Source organism: Lathyrus oleraceus, chromosome 3 (assembly GCF_024323335.1).
Source record: "Lathyrus oleraceus cultivar Zhongwan6 chromosome 3, CAAS_Psat_ZW6_1.0, whole genome shotgun sequence".
Classification (NCBI taxonomy): domain Eukaryota; kingdom Viridiplantae; phylum Streptophyta; class Magnoliopsida; order Fabales; family Fabaceae; genus Lathyrus; species Lathyrus oleraceus.
The window spans coordinates 279,422,782-279,433,627 of record NC_066581.1 but is presented as its reverse complement, the minus strand read 5'-3'; positions in this window follow the sequence as shown (position 1 = coordinate 279,433,627).

Sequence of the window (10,846 nt, the reverse complement as noted above, 5' to 3'; positions counted from 1 at the left end):
ACTCAACTTGATCCATGATCAAGTGAGTTATTTTGTGTCAAAGATAGGTTACTTTTTGGTCAAGAAAATAACCAAAAGTCAATACAAGGCCCTTCCCCTTTTGTTTGGCATGGCAAGTTTATGGAGCTTGGCTTACTAGTCATGACCTCTAACTAGTGTTCTTTGCCTATATTCTTATCGACCGGCCTCAGATAGGTGTGGCTACTATATTAGTCCACTTACGATTGCTTAACATAGTGCTACATTGTCTTATGACAAGCTAACATAACTCTACTAACTACTAAGTTTAATTTGAGCTTTTAAATTCTTGTCATTTACTTTTAATGTCATTTATTTCTTACTCATTATTCATCTTGATTTTCATTTTTTGCTCACTTGAGCATATATTTTATGTTTTAAGTCATTTTTCTTTTGCTCATTTGAGCCCATTATTGTATATAAATATATTGCTATTTTGTGTTGTTTTGTGTTTGTTTTGATGTGAACCAAATACAAAAGGAGAAAGGACTTAGGATTAGGATTCACCCATGCTTAAAGGAGTTCAAGAGCAACTAGGCCTCATGCCTTTAGAATGCAAAAATGTGTTGAAGAGCAACTAGGCCTCATGCCTTTAGAATGCTAAAATTCAAAGTTGACCTCAAAGGACTTCTCCTCAAACTTATTCTTTGTCCATTCCCTTTATTATGTTTTGAGCTTTTTGTGTGTGCTTTTGTGTGATAGGAACCTCATCTTAAGATTGTGAAAAGAGGACCATTGCCATGAGTAGCCAAGTTAAGAGCCAAGCCAAATGGAGATCCTAGGAGCTTGAATTCAAATTATTTAGTGCTTGTTGTATGTGCTAAATCCAAAGGAAAGGAGCATCTTGAGTCATCTCTATGACTCCAAGAAAAGGAACTCCAAGGGTTATCTTTCCCCTCTTATCTTTGTATGCTTTAGGAATAGCCCTTCTCTCTTCTCCCCCCACTCTAACCAAGCCAAAAATCATTTTCAAAACTTTGACTTTATTTAAAATTAGAAACCTAGGCCTTAGGCCTTTGACTTTTCAAAGCCATTTTCATAAATACTCATTGTAAATAAACTTTAATCCAAGTTTAACCTCATTTTGCAAATAAACTTAACTTGTAAATATAACCCATTTCAAGTTGTTTTGTGGTTCCAATGGCCACTTGTTAAAATATTTTCAAAAACATTAGTCGTAGGTTTGAGTTATCATAGCGGTTGATGTAAATCTCACCTCATCCTTAGTAATGGATTGTAAGCCTTCCATGCTTATTGTAGGATTAACCCCTCACTAGCATGTTGAAGCCTTCCTCGCATTGTGGATTGTTGGTTTAGGTTGAGTTTTCTCCCTTTGATAATAAATGACTGATCAGTCACCATTTATAGTAAGTTTTCGTTACTGATCTGACGCAAAACAGAGACATTTGATACACTGTGCAAGCATTTAAGGTACAATTCGATTAGTTTTACTTCCGTTATTTTATTTACGCATTTTTAATCTTTGTTATGTTTTACTTTGTTTATCTTGATTTTATGCGTGGGATAGCTGTATTTTTGTCCGACAGATCCAGGTAGAAGAATCGGAAAACTCAGAACACGACAGTGCAAGAGTTCGGCACGCTAAAGAGCAAAAAATCCCGGTATAGGAGGTCTGACACGGCCACCCGTGTCACCTGACACGGGCCGTGTCAAGGCAAGGGAAACAAAAGAAGAAAACAGTAGCCTGACACGGCCACCCGTGTCAGCTGACACAGGCCGTGTCAGGCAGAAACTCCCCCTGTGTTGGGCATGCCATGGGCGTGTCAGGAGAACCAGTAGGCTGACACGGCCACCTGTGTCATCCCAAGCCCAATATTTCCAATTTTTCCGGGCTTTTCATTCTTCGGGCTTTGTGGAGACATCTTTGGACCTGTCCAACTGCTGCTGGGAACTTTCACTATAAAAAGAGGTCTTCTACCAAAGGAAAAATCATCCTGGAGTACAGCAAATCACAGTATTGTGAAGCAATCAAGTATTACAGAGATCAAGGCATTTGGAGAGCTGAAGAGATTCATGAGCGGGAGCGATTGAAGATCAAAGTCATCCAATTACTTGTAATGTGTAATTTTTATCTTGAATTGGTTTTAAACAATATGAGTAGCTAAACCCCCTAATGCTAGGGGGTGTCTCTGATTTAGAATTGTAAGGAATTTGAGTTTACATTTGCATTTATAATATTTTGTTTACGGTAACCTTTTGATGTGTTTATTGCTTTCGCTTTCGGACCAATTGGGATTGATCTATGGTTATCACTTAGGCTAGACCGCCAGTGATAAGGTTTTCATCAGGTTACTCTGCAGTAGATATCACCTAGGACTAGGAATACCCTGTATGAACCAGAGCATTCTTGATATTATACAACTTAACTTCACCCTAATTGGCTATGGACATAGGAATTAGGGTAGATTGATTAAAGGTTTTCTCACCATGGACTTGGGAGAAAATACCCTTAAGAACTGATAGTAATTGATATTTATTGATGCAATAGTAACTCAGAGTAATTACAAGGATAAATCATACACCTTCCCTGGCATTGTTCCTTTTTCTCTATAAACCCTTATTTTCATATTTCTTTATTATTTTCTTTTTACACTCAAAAACCCAAATTAATACTTTTTGTTTAATTGAATGATAATTTAAACCCAATACTAACATGCAGTCCTTGAGATCGACATTCGGGGACTTTCCCCATTATTACTATAAAAGACAAAATAGTACACTTGCTATTTTCCCGATCAAGTTTTTGGCGCCGTTGCCGAGGACTTCCAAAAAATATAGAGTTTAATTTTATTTCAATTAAAATTTTGTTGCTCTGCAATAAAATTATTTTTCTGTCATTTATATTTTACTAACCAGTGTATGCGAGGAAAACCCTCAGCTGAAATTCTTTTTGACGCAGAGATCGAGAGAACCCTTCATAGAAGACGCAAAGAACAAAGAGTGGATTCTACAGAAGAAAGTACCTTGGATCAACCAGAAGTCAAGGAACCAATGGCTGAAGTTCCTCCAATTCCACTTCCTCCACCTCCGGAGAGACTCCTAGGTGACTATGGAGGTGCAAACGCACCGGGTGGTCGACTGACCATAGTTAACCAACCGGTGAATGTGATAAATTTTCAACTGCATCCTAGCACGATCAATCAATTGGAAAGAAAACCTTTCACCGGAAAGGTTAATGAAGATGCCAACAAACACCTGCAGAGATTTCTGACCATGAGCACCACCTTGAAAATTGATGGTCACACTGATGAAGCAAAAAAATTAAGAATGTTCCCGTTCACTTTAGCTGAAGACACGGAAGAATGGTTCTATTCTCTCCCTACCGGTAGTATCACTTCCTGGGAGGAGATGGAAACTGCATTCTTAAATGAGTATTTTCCAGCATCAGTATTCCTGAGAAGAAGGTATGAAATTCTGAATTTCAAACAAAAGGATGGTGAATCATTGGGAGACACCTACAAAAGATTCAAAAGGATCTTAGTCGCGTGTCCCACTCATAATATGGATCAGAAGAACAAATGCAGATGTTCGTTAATGGGCTGAAAATTAAGACTAAACAGTTGATTGATACAGCAGCCGGTGGCTCAACAAATTTCTCAACAACCACTGGTATCAAGAGGATTATTGAAGCAATAGCTGCTAATAAGCATCTAGAGCTATATGACAGATGTGTCAGGCAACCAGATGGGGTGATTGATCTAAAATTAGAGACAAATTAAATCCGTCTGGAAGATATTGTTGTTGCCGAAGTAGACAAAAAGCTGAAAGCTATGAATATAGGTACTCAACAGATAGCGCAAGTTCAACCAGCTCAGGAGAGCACTTGTGAAATCTGTAATGGACCTCATCACATTGTCTATTGCTTTACGACTCCCCAACAAATTGAAGAGATCAAATTCTTGAAGCAGAATAATCCCTACTCTAACACTTACAACCCAGGTTGGAAGAATCATCCAAACTTCTCCTGGAAAGATCAAAGAGGGAATGTTCCGCAACAGGGTACAGGGTAATATGAGACTCAGTATCAGCAACAACAACAACAACAACAGGCACCTAAAAAGGCAGACTGGGAGATTTCCATTGAAAACCTGGCAGCTCAAAATAGGCAATTTAAAGAAGAGACTAGAAACAATCAGAAAAACACCACCGTCTCCCTAAAGAATCTCGAAGTTCAGCTGGGGCAGATAGCACAACAACTGGCAAGTTCTTGAACACCAGGTTCTCTACCAAGTGAAACAGTTCAAAATCCGAGAGGTCAGGAGAATGTTAATACTGTCACGACGACAGAGAAAAAGGCTGCTAAAAAGAAAAAAATTATATCACCGAGCGAGCCGACTAAAGAAGAAACTACAAAAGGAACTACACTGGTGATTAAGTTGCCCTACCCTCAAAGAATGACAAAGAAGGAACCTAGTGAGTCAGACTTGGAGAAATTCATGACAATGTTTAAAAATATTGAGGGTCATATGGCCTTGTTTGAAGCACTTGAAAGGATGCCCATGTACAAGAAATTTGTGGAAAAGGTAATGGCTGAAAAGAAACCAACCACTGAAGAACAGGTATCCGGTAAGGAACAATATAATGCAAACTCCCTGGAGCAGAACATTCCTAACAAACAAAAGGATCCAGGAACTTTCACAGTACCATGCACAATCAAAGAAAGAACCTTCAAAAAGGTATTAATAGATTCTGGAGCTAGTGTGAATCTGATGCCATTATCGATCTATCACAGGTTGGGTATTAAAAATATCAGTGATATAAAGACCAATCTGAAGTTTGCGGATCACTCAAGAAAAGATGCATATGGTATAACTGAAGATGTGTTGGTAACAATAGCGGACTTGACTTTTCCAATCGATTTGGTAATTCTAGACATACCTGAAGACAATAAGGCACCCATCATTCTAGGTTGACCTTTCATGAAGACGAGTCGATGCAAGCTCGACATGGATGAGTGCACATTAACCTTGAAAGTTCGCAACAAGGAAATAACATTGAACGCTATTGAAGACCAAGTGATGGAGGAAGATACAGAATCTCAGTATCAAGTAGGCTTAATCAGGACATTGAATATTATCAAAGTCTCACCACTTCCAGTAGCCACCCTAAACGGAAAGACTCCTAACACCGAAAGGAAGGTTAAAAAGGAATCGTGGCACAAAGGAGTCCACACTGATAAAAGAGACAATGTCTGAGTTGTAGACAAGAGGTGTAACAAGGTTTTGAACTTGAAATACCCCCCATGATAAGGGAAATGAACCGTCGAGCCATGCGACGTTAGACGAAGCGTTTCGTGGGAGGCAACCCACGTTTTTTATTTCTAATGAGTTGTATGCGTTTGTAGGTATACAAGAGTCCCACAAGGAGGAGCCAGAGGAACCAGCAGTTAACCTGACAAGAAAACCAAAAAACGGCCAAAAGGACAACTTGACACTGACACCCGTGTCAGCTGACACAGGCCGTGTCAGAAGAGGGAAAATTTGGGAAGGATGCTTAAAAACAGTGGCCTGACACGGGCCGTGTTAGGAGCACTGTAAGAAAAATGATTTTGAGGATGATAAAACAGTGGCCTGACACGGTCGGCCGTGTCAGGACCACTGTAAAAGATGTTGGAAAAATGGTAAAAACAGTTGCCTGACACGGCCACCCGTGTCAGCTGACACGGCCGTATCAGGCGTGCGAATTTTTTGAAATTTTTTTGAAATTTTTAAATTTTCATGGGCCCCACCCACTTAAACCACTCTTAACCATATTTTTTTCCTTAATCACTCATCATTATCAGATTTTTACACCACTTTCCAATACTTTCTCTCATACTTTTCATCTTCTTCTCCCACTCTCTCATAAACTCCATTAAAACTCACTCACCTCACCACATAAAACCCTACATGCAACCAAGTTCCACTCACCTATAGCCCAAACATCCTTCACAAATATTTCTCACCTCGTCGTCCCGGTCGCAACCACGGTTTTAGATTTTTCTAACTCAAAAGTTCGGAATTTTGCTATTTTTGCAGGTCCAAAATGTCCTCGAACAGAATCCTTACCGGAAAGCAACAACGTGCAGAGATGGCGAAGTCCCGAAAGCGCCCGAGCCGGAATCTTAATCCCCACAATATTGTGTTTGACAACCCGGAGCAAGAGCGACGTTACCAAATTCACCGGAAACGCAAGCTCACGCCGACCCGATATATGTGTGAGAAGACTCTGACCGATCTAGGGCTGAAAATTGAGGTAGACCGAATGTTCCACGTCTTGAGCATGCTCGAGTTTATGAGTTTGGAGGCGCCGACCTACGAGCGCATTACTCTCAAGTTCCTCAGCACCTTGGAGTTTCAGCTCGAAAAATGGTGGGTTAACACAACCAGGTATTATTTCGGTACTCTACGCTTCCGGTTGTTTAACAATTACCATGAATTGTCTGTTGAGGAGTTAGCTGCAATACTCCGACTCCCGCTGAACGGACCCGGATCAGTCCCAGACGGGTTTTCTCCTAAGGATTTCTGGATCGCCATAACTGGGAGGATGGATTACTCCTCCAAAGGTGCAAAAGCATCGGGCATCCAGAATCCCTGTTTCAGATACGCCCAAAAAGGTTTAGCCTACACATTGTTTAGTAGAGGCGACATCACTGGAGTAGCTACTCAGAGAGAGCTATTCTTCATGTACTCGATGGCTCAAAATAAGACCATCAATGTAGTTGCCTTTGCAGCAGACTACCTAGGGAGAGTCGGTCGAGCAAACTCCGGAGGCATTTCCGTGGGAGGTATGATCACCCAAATTGCATTGCATTTCGGGTATCAGGCTGTTTTACTCAAGGACACGCCAATCGCAGGTAATAAAAAAATTGACATGTCTGCTCTGATTGCCCAAGGTATGATTGCGGTTGCCCCTACCTATTATTCCGTCCTCATTCATAAACGGTTTATCATCGCTCTGCCGGATCTGGACAGAGTGGTTATCACTGATTATGCGAATTGGCTGTATGTGAGTGTCGATCCCGATGCGGATGAGGGCCACGACACTGACTATTTTTATGCAGGTGACCAATTTGTAGATGATCAGACAGAAGGAATGGCAATAGAAGAGGAAGATCCTTAAGCACCGCCTGAGCAGTTTGCCCCACAACATCAAGAACCCAACCAGCAGGCGGCGGGTTCCTCATCTTGATCAACTGACCAATGGGGCTGGATACAGACCGAAATAGGTGACTTGAGGGCTGAACAACAAAGGCAAGGCATCGAGCAAGCCCGTCAGGGCGCGATGTTGGATGACATGAGCAGCATGATGCGACAGTTGATGTTGCATTTCCCGCACCCTCCTCCTCAGTAGGACCCTGTGAGTTCCCTCCTCCGCGCTTGTTCACAAACATTGTGGACAATGTTGAGTTCAAGTGTGGGGGAGATTTTATGTCTTTTAGTTGTAATTTGTTTGTGTTATTTTTACTTTTTAATTGCATTTGTCCGTTGAATATACATTATGCTGCAAGTGTGTGTGTCAAGTCTGTGTTGACAGGTTGGAAAAGTAATGATCACAACTGAGAGTGGATGAAAGATCACACCACTCACCATGGCTTGTTGTAAAGAATCACCCCAGAAAGTGACACTGCTGAAAGTAAAGATCGGACGCAACGTACACAGCTTAACCGACACGAGTATCCTGCACACTCCGAAGTAAGAAAGCAATTGCACCAAATTAAGAAGCACTGTGGATCCTGTCAAAGCTGAACCAAACCAAGTGAGTCAGAAAAGGCCAAACACATTAATCATCATGAGCGTCATTCAGGTTTGTCTTTATCACTTTGAATTTGCGTAGACTCTCTGGGACTGTCACTGCATGATACACACACTGAGGTATGTTGTTTGTAATTAACCCTGAGCCTTTCTAGCCATCCCGCATTATTATATCCTTCGTTAACCCCCTTTGAGCCTATATCCAATTTTTTGTTTAAAACACCATGAATGTAACCATTGGCCAAAAACACTTCCTCACCCTGTTCAGAGTCATGAGAATACATTCCAACTGTGTTAAAAAGCTAAGTTTGGGGTAAAAACCCCAAAAGCTCTCAAAGCCCTAGAAAGTGCAAAAACAAAAGAAATAAGAAAAATTGATGAATCGAGAAAAAGAAAGAAAAATAAAAATCAAATAATCGATGATTCAAAAGAAAAAGCACTGAAAAGGGCAATCGGTAAAAATTCAAGAAATAAGAAAAGAAAGCCGAGGAAATAAAAGAAACAAACACAGGATGTAACATCGACTCTGAACCAAAAGCCCATTATTTTCCTTTTTAATCCATACCCTAACCCAGGCCAAGCTACAACCCTAAAGACCTCAAAAGTGTGTGTGTTGTGTGTAGGTGATGAGAAAAGAGAGACTGTTCAAACTTGTGAGTGATATTGCATACTTTGAATTATGAGTGTAAACAGTTAACCCCGAGAGAATTGGTGAGAATGTGAAATAAGATGACAAGTGAAACGGTGCTTTAAAGTGGAAGTGTGAGTGATGACTTACGAGGATGGGTAGGACTTGTGGAAGAAAAAGGGAAGACGTTCGAGAATGATCTCAGCAGTGGTGGAAAGCATAAAGAATTCTGGGGAGTGATAGTGAAACATTACTTGGGACAAGCAATGAGCTAAGTTTGGGGTTGTGATCAGTCACCATTTATAGTAAGTTTTCGTTACTAATCCGACGCAAAACAGAGACATTTGATACACTGTGCAAGCATTTAAGGTACAATTCGATTAATTTTACTTCCGTTATTTTATTTACGCATTTTTAATCTTTGTTATGTTTTACTTTTTTTATCTTGATTTTATGCGTGGGATAGCTGTGTTTTTGTCCGACAGATCCAGGTAGAAGAACCGGAGAACTCAGAACACGACAGTGCGAGAGTTCGGCACGCTAAAGAGCAGAAAATCTCGGTACAGGAGGCCTGACACGACCACCCGTGTCACCTGACACGAGCCGTGTCAGGGCAAGGGAAACAGAAGAAGAAAACAGTAGCCTGACACGGCCACCCGTGTCAGCTGACACAGGGGGTGTCAGGCAGAAACTCCCCCCGTGTTGGGCATGCCATGGGCGTGTCAAGAGAACCAGTAGGCTGACACGGCCACCCGTGTCAGCCCAAGCCCAATATTTCCAATTTTTCCGGACTTTTCATTCTTCGGGCTTTGTGGAGACATCTTTGGACCTGTCCAACTGCTGCTGGGAACTTTCACTATAAAAAGAGGTCTTTTGCCAAAGGAAAAGTCATCCTGGAGTACAGCAAACCACAGTATTGTTAAGCAATCAAGTATTACAGAGATCAAGGCATTTGGAGAGCTGAAGAGATTCATGAGCGGGAGCGATTGAAGATCAAAGTCATCCAATTACTTGTAATGTGTAATTTTTATCATGAATTGGTTTTAAATAATATGAGTAGCTAAACCCCCCAATGCTAGGGGGTGTCCCTGATTTAGAATTGTAAGGAATTTGAGTTTACATTTGCATTTATAATATTTTGTTTACGGTAACCTTTTGATGTGTTTATTTCTTTCTCTTTCGGACCAATTGGGATTGATCTATGGTTATCACTTAGGCTGGACCGCCAGTGATAAGGTTTTCATCAGGTTACTCTGCAGTAGATATCACCTAGGACTAGGAATACCCTGTATAAACCAGGGCATTCTTGATATTATACAGCTTAACTTCACCCTAATTGGCTATGGACATAGGAATTAGGGTAGATTGACTAAAGGTTTTCTCACCAAGGACTTGGGAGAAAATACCCTTGAGAACTGGTAGTAATTGATATTTGTTGATGCAATAGTAACTCAGAGTAATTACAAGGATAAATCATACACCTTCCCTGACATTATTCCTTTTTCTCTATAAACCCTTATTTTCATATTTCTTTATTATTTTCTTTTTACACTCAAAAACCCAAATTAATACTTTTTGTTTAATTGAATGATAATTTAAACTCAATACCAACGTGCAGTCCTTGAGATCGACATTCGGGGATTTTCCCCATTATTACTATAAAAGGCAAAATAGTACACTTGCTATTTTCCCGATCAAGGACCTTAAGGCTTTTGATTAAAATCAATTCACCAATCTTTGAAATTTTTACCACGAACTACGAGGTTTTGATCCTCCTTTGTGATGGTACGTAGGCAATGGGTTCATCCATTCAAACAACAAAAATATGTAAATATAATCTATTCTCTTCTCATCCCTTAAATCTTTTGCACAAATCTTTTTTCACAAATACCAACCTACAACACATAGTTGCAAAAAAAGGTTCCCTTAGAGTACTAAGGATGTTTTGGGTGCGTAAAACCTTCCCATTTCATAACCAACCCCCTTACCTAGATCTCTGACATTTTTATTAGTTTTTGATTTGAAAAACTCCTTACTTGGCTTTTGTTCGCTTTTTAACCTTTCCTTTGGACAAATAAAAGTACGGTGGCGACTCGAATTGTATGTTGACTTTTGGTTTAGTTAATAAACCTAAAGGTAACGAAAACCCCGCTACAGGTTCCCCTTAAGAGACAAACCTAATAACATTCAGTTTAAAGGTCTTTCTATCAAGAGGGTAAAGATCCCCAACATTTGAAGCAGAAGATGATACATGCTTGGCATAATATGCATAAGAAAGGAAGATCCGAGCTTGGTTCGCGCAACTGTGTAGCTTTGGAGGCTTACACTACTTGGATGAAGAAGAGATCTTTGGAGTTGAATATGTCGTATGCTTGTGAGAGACTTATGTCTATGGTTGTGGTTGATCCATTAACTCTCCCTAACCAAGACGTAGAGGAGTTGGAAG